Raw genomic sequence first — 6,558 nt, 5'->3', positions numbered from 1 at the left:
TATAGACCATGTTGGCCTCAAACTCTGCCTTCCGAGTGTTAGGATGAAAGGCATGTACCACCACTGCCTGGTGTTGACAGAGGTCTTCTTGGGAAGTCACCAACTTTCTTTGGCCCATTAAAAGTTTTTATTGTACATAAATATTGAATTTTCTGTGTTTACTGAGATAGTTGTATAAAAAATATACTCCTTGAGTCTGTTAATGTGAAGAGCTGTAATTATGGATTTTTGTTATATTAAACCAAGTTTGCATTTCTAGGAAAACTCCAACTTAGCCTGATGTATAATTCTTGACGCTTGGTGGGTTCTGCCTGCTAAAATGTTGTTTGTTTGTGGCTTTTGTATGTATGTGGCTGGATGAGACAGGCCTGGGATCTTTCTGCTTATTGTCTTTTTTTTTTTCCTTCCTTGTTTTGTTATAAAGTGATTCAGGTTTCACAGAATGACTCAGTGTGCTTCCCCACTGCCATACTTGCCCTGTGTTCTCTGAGAGCTTCTCTTCACCTGAGAGCTCCTGCTTCCCTTGTGAAAAGCGTTCCAACCACAGGTTCCATGGTTTTGGACTTACTGACTGTGCAGGTCTTTTTCTTGATTCTGTTTCCACAGATGCATCAAACTGCAGTCTCACCTAATTTCCCCAAATTGCATTGTTATAATGTTGCATATAATAGTCTTTTGCTATGATCTCCTATGTTGCTACTTCTCTTCCTCACCCTCATTCACATTCCCAATACTTGTATTTCCTTTTTAAATATTCCTTTCGAGTAGCCATTATTATTATTAATTTGTGGTACTAAGGACTGACCTCAGGTCCTGTGTATGCTACATAGGTACTCTGCCATTGAGCTACATCCTGATCTTTGGAGATTTTTTTTGTTGTTTGTTGTTCTGAAAAGACCTTACTAAGTTACTCAGACAGGACTGGAACGTGCGATCCTCCTGCCCTAGCCTCCTGACTAGCTGAGATTACAGATGTGTGTCACCATACCCAAGTTATTTTCCATTTAAAGCTCATGACCAAAAGCAATTTAGGAAGGAAAGGTCTCATTTGGCTTACGCCTCCACATCACAGTCCATCATTGAAGAAGTCAGGGCAGGAACCTGAGAGGAGGAACTGAACTAGAATTCACGGAGGAATACCACATTGTGTTTCTGTGCAACAAGCTGTTGTTTTTTTGCAAACAAATTCAGCAAACAAGCACTGACTCCTTCAGCTGTGCATTTCCTGCCATTGGATAGTAATCTCCCTGGGTTGTCAGTGTTATACTGAAGGGTAGTGACAAGAAGAGTTTCTGTGATCACAAGGATCAAATTTGTACACACCTGTCCCTTTCTCCAATGTGCAGAGAATGCAAGGCACGTCCTGTTAGCACCTGTTAATCTTAGCAAATGGGCCTCACACACTGTAGATGCTCGATCAGCACATAGTAAATGTGGTGGTTTGAATGAAAATGGCCCCCACAGCTCACAGGGAGGAGCATAACCGGAGGTGGGCCTTGTTGAAGTAGATGTGGCCTTCTTGGAGGAAGTATGTCATAGGGGGCGGGGCTGGCTTTGAGGTTTCAGAAACTCAAGCCAGGGCCAGTTTTATTATCTCTTCCCGCTGCCTGCAGATCCAGATGTGGAACTCAGCTACCTCTCCAGCACCATGTCTGCTTGCGTGCTGCCCTGTTTCCCACCATGAATGATGATAATGGACTGAACCTCTTAACTGTAAGCCAGCCCCAGTTAAATGTTTTCCTTTATGAGAGTTGCTGTGGTCATGATGTCTGTTCACAGCCATAGAGACCCTAACTAAGACAATCAGTGAATAAATACATGAGCAGGATATAAGTTCTGTGTCCGTGACACTTCCCTCTGGAGAGGGCATGGGTTTCTGCAAGGGAAGAAGACTAACTCACAGTGCCCATTAAAATGAGTCTGCATTTGCTCACCGCAGAAGTATGAGGTCTGTCTTCAGGACCACAACCATGTCACCAGGAGTGGAACCCAGGTGGGTGACAGGGATCATAGCTTGGACGATAAGAAATTGGCCCCATGATGATTATACAGGACCTGACAGGCAAGTGAGCTGGGCAAGGGGACACCAAAGTGTTGCCAGCTCTTTGGGGCCACAACGCAAGCTGCTATTGACTACTTTGACATCTGTCTGGTTAAGGCTATTTATATTTTTACTGAAATGACCTCCTAGTTGCTTACCCATGGCTTAGTTCTGCAAATGCTGAAGGAGAACCCAAGGCGAGCCTTGGAACTGACCTTGGAAGGGTGTCTGGAGGGGGAGAGGCTGGGGCAGGGTGGAGGAGGGGCTGTAAGAGAATGTTATGGGAAGCTTTTGCTTATTCAGTCAGCTCTCCCAACCAGATCTTTCCAGAGCTCATCTTTGCCAAATGGTGCTATGTTTGAACAAACATGTTCTGTTATGATTCTCCTGGACCAGTAAATAGCTATAGGAAAGACTTCTTCTTCTAGCCTTAGAGAATACTTACCAGAATAACCCACCTTCTGACATAATTGGAAAATTGCAGATTGCACAACTTTTTGGAAACCTATCATTTTAGACATTGAACAGCATGTAACTCGAAGACTGAGATCCCTGAGCAGGAGGGGGGGCTAGTGGGTAGCTCGACCTTGGCCTGGATTCTTTTTTTGCAGTATCAGGAGTAATCCGGGTCTACCAGCTGTTCAGACATGAGGAATGATGCTTTGAGACGAGAGGCCGAGCTTTGCAGAATTTCTCAGTCCTTGAGAGAGGGGAACGGCACAGAGAAAGTTCCAGAGAGGTGTATAGACATTCCTTTGAAGCTTTGGCAACTGTGATAGTTTGTATATGCTCGGCCCAGGGAGTGGCACTATTAGAAGGTGTGGCCCTGTTGGAGTAGGTGTGTCACTGTGGGTGTGAGCTATAAGACCCTCACCTAGCTGCCTGGAAGCCAGTTTTCTCCTAACAGCCTTCAGATGACAATGTAGAGCTCTCAGCTCTGCCTGCACCATGCCTGCCTGGATGCTGCCACGCTCCCACCTTGATTATAATGGACTGAACCTCTGAACCCATAAGCCAGCCCCAATTAAATGTTGTCCTTTTAAGAGTTGCCTTGGTCATGGTGTCTGATCACAGCCATAAAACCATAACTAAGATTGAAGTTTGTACCAGCAATTGGGATATTGCTATGATAGGCCTATTCATGCTTTTGTCTGGAAGAATGTGAATTTTGGGACTTTGGATTTGGAAAGCAGTGGAATGTTTTAAATGGGGCTTAATGGGCTATCCTAGTAGGAATATGGAAGACTTTGTTACTGAGAGTGATTTGAATTGTGTGGGACTGACCCAAGAGGTTTCAGTGAAGAATTTCAATATGTGGCCTAGAGACTGTTTTTATGGTATTTTGTGTGACTGCTTTTTGTACCTTGTCTGAAGAGTCTGCCTGAGGCTAAGGTGAAGAGACTTACATTAATTGTATTGACAAAGGAAGTCTCAGAAACGCCCAGCAGAGACTTTGTTCTGTGGCTAAGTCCCATGAAGAGCATTTTAAACAAGCATCGAGAGCCGAGAAAAGAAAAGTATATGCTTTCAATATTAAAGAGGCACCAGGAAGTGAAATGGAGCCGAATCCTGTGTTCAAGGATATTAAACTGAATTAAGGGAGTAGTGACCTTAGGGCAAGATCCCACCCAGCTAAGTTTATGTCCAGGCATGGTAGTATAAACCTTTAATCCCAGGAGGCAAAGACAAGCAGATCCCTGAGTTCAAGGCCAGCCTAGAACAGAGCAAATTCTAGGTGAAGAAAAACTTAAATCCAGGCTTGAATCCCACCTTTAATCCCAGTGTTTAGGAGACAGGCATGCAGATCTCTTGAGTTCAAAGTCAGTCTGCAGAGTAAGTTCCAGGACAGCCAAGCTTAGACACTGAAGGAACTGGAAAACAGAAAGCTAGTGATAATGTAATAGAACAAGGGGCCATTTTCCAACCCCAGTAAGCAGAGGACTCAGCAGCTTTGGCCATGTGGCTCTGGCTTTAGAGTCCAGAGGAGAAGGGACTACTGGGACAATTGATGCTGGTTAACTGGAGCTAAGAAATTAGCAGTAATTAAGAAGAGACCAGCATCACTGAAGTGAAATCTTCTGGGAAGTGTTTTCTGAGAGCACAAAGTGTTTTCTCTGTGTTCTAGAGAAGCCAAGGTTTCTCATGCTGCAGCTCTATTTGGTAATGTTTAAGAATCACCCAGCTGTAGCCCCAGTTGCAGTTGATGACCCAGGATTGAAGAGGTTATGCAAACAAAGCATTTGAGGCTTGACACCATGAAGAGAGCCTATGAGAGGCTATTGGTGAAGCCTGGATGCAGCAGAAGACCCCAGCGTATTGGAGATGCCAGTACCATGGGATGTTCACCAAGAACAGCAGCAGCAGTGGAGTGGATCAACCTGAGCTTAGAGTGCTACAGAGGGCAGAGCTGGGGAAATGATGCCAGCCCTTTGGAGGAACCTAGAAGATCATGTGTGGATCCCAGCATTAGAAGAAGAAGCTGTAACCCTGAATTTGCCTTGGAGACACCAAGATGTTCCAGATGTCAAAGCCATGGGCTATCTGCTGAGGAAAGCTGATAGGAAGTGGAACCAACCCAGGAGAAAGAAGTTTGTTTCAGTCAACAAAGATGAAAACAGAGTTGGAGATCTGAAGACTGCTATGACATCAGACATGGAGATGCAGAGTTTGGAGTTTGCCCAGCTGGTCTCCTGTCTTGCTTTGCAGATTACAGTTAAATGATTGGATGAATCTCAGAAGAGACTTTGAACTTTTGACTTTTAACATTGTTGAGACTGCTATAGACTATGGGGGCTTTTGAAGTTGGACTATATGTATTTTGCTTATACTATGTTTAGGTATGGCCACCATAGACTCATATATTTGAACAAGCCTATGGGGGCAAGGGAATGGAATGTGATGATTTGTATATGCTTGGCCGACGGAGTGTCACTATTAGAAGGTGTGGCCCTGTTGGAGTACGTGTGCCCTTGTTGGAATTAGTGTGTTACTGTGGATGTGGAATTTAAGACCCCTATCCTACACTTGGGAGGCAGAGACAGGTGGATTTCTGAGTTCGAGGCCAGTCTGGTCTACAGAGTGAGTTTCAGGACAACCAGAACTACACAGAGATACCCTGTCTCGAAAAACCGAAAAAAAAAAAAAAAGGCCCCCATCCTAGCTGCCTGAATGTCAGTATTCTGCTAGTAGCCTTCAGATGAAGATGTAGAACTCTTAGCTCCTCCTGCAGCATGCCTGCCTGGATGCTGCCATGTTCCTACCTTGATGATAATGGGCTGAACTTCTGAATGTGTAAGCCAGCCCTAGTTAAATGTTGTCCTTATAAGACTTGTCTTGGTCATGGTGTCTGTTCACAGCAGTCAAACCCCAAGACAGCAGCTCAGCATTGATCAGCACATATATGAAGCTCTTGTGGCTGATACAATTTCTAAAGAAAGACCTGAGATTAGAGTGTACTCTACTGACTCCGTTCGGACTCTCTCAAGGTCTTCCCCAGGAGAGTAAACGTTCATCTTGAAAGCTGCTTTACCTCTTCTACTTGGTGGATAAGGATGGATAGGAAGGATCTGGCAAGTATAACCCACCTTAGCTCTAAAGCTATAGGTGGAGGGAGGAGAAGAATGCAAAGCTTTGGTGGGGCATGTATGTTCTACGGAAGGTTTCAGGTAGGGGGCTAGCTTATGTACAAAACCAAAGTGATTCACACTCTGGACCTGTTAGAGAGTGTTAACATGACTTTTATTATTTTGTCATCCAAGTTGGTGAAGAAAATTGGGGCAGGAGTTCAAGAAACTTGTCCAAAAATATGTGCACATTTGTCGACTTTGGAAGTGGCTGTGTTTGACTTCTAGACGGTGAGGCAGACAACAAATGGTGGAGGGTGCTGCCTTCCTCCAGGGTCTTGATCACATAGCCAGAATCACTATGATATCTATAGGGAGGGAGGGAGGGCAGGCTACCATCCATCCAGGCTTTTGGGAAGAGGAGGAAAAGCATATTTCCTTGAGGGATTTCCAGAAACATCTGATTTTTAGTACATTGCAGTGGCCCACAGTAAACTCGGGGCATAAGGACTTTAGGAGCAGCCACCTAGGAACATCTAGGACTGTGGGGTCCAGACCTCTCCTCACAGGCTGCTGTGGTTCTGTGCTGGACACTCCTGCCTATTGTTAGATGATAGAGCTTGGGAACAGCACACTCAGTACGTAATTGGACTGCCTTAGCATCAGTGATAGTTCGAATGAAAATGCTCCCATAGACCCACTGGGAGTGGCACTGTTAAGAGGTGTGATCTTGTTGGAGTAGGTGTGCCTTTTTAGAGGAAGTGTGTCACTAGGGGTGAGCTTTGATGTTTCAGTTGCTCAAGCCAGGCATAGTCTTTCTCTTTCTGCTGTCTGTGGATTCAGATGTAGAACTTTTGATTCCTCTTCAGCGCCATGTCTGTCTGCAGGCTGCCATGTTTCCAGCCATAACAATAATGGAGAGAGAGAGAGAGAGAGAGAGAGAGAGAGAGAGAG

The sequence above is a fragment of the Grammomys surdaster genome, unplaced genomic scaffold (assembly GCF_004785775.1).
Source record: "Grammomys surdaster isolate TR1022 unplaced genomic scaffold, NIH_TR_1.0 126219, whole genome shotgun sequence".
NCBI classification, from domain to species: domain Eukaryota; kingdom Metazoa; phylum Chordata; class Mammalia; order Rodentia; family Muridae; genus Grammomys; species Grammomys surdaster.
This window is presented reverse-complemented; position numbering follows the sequence as displayed.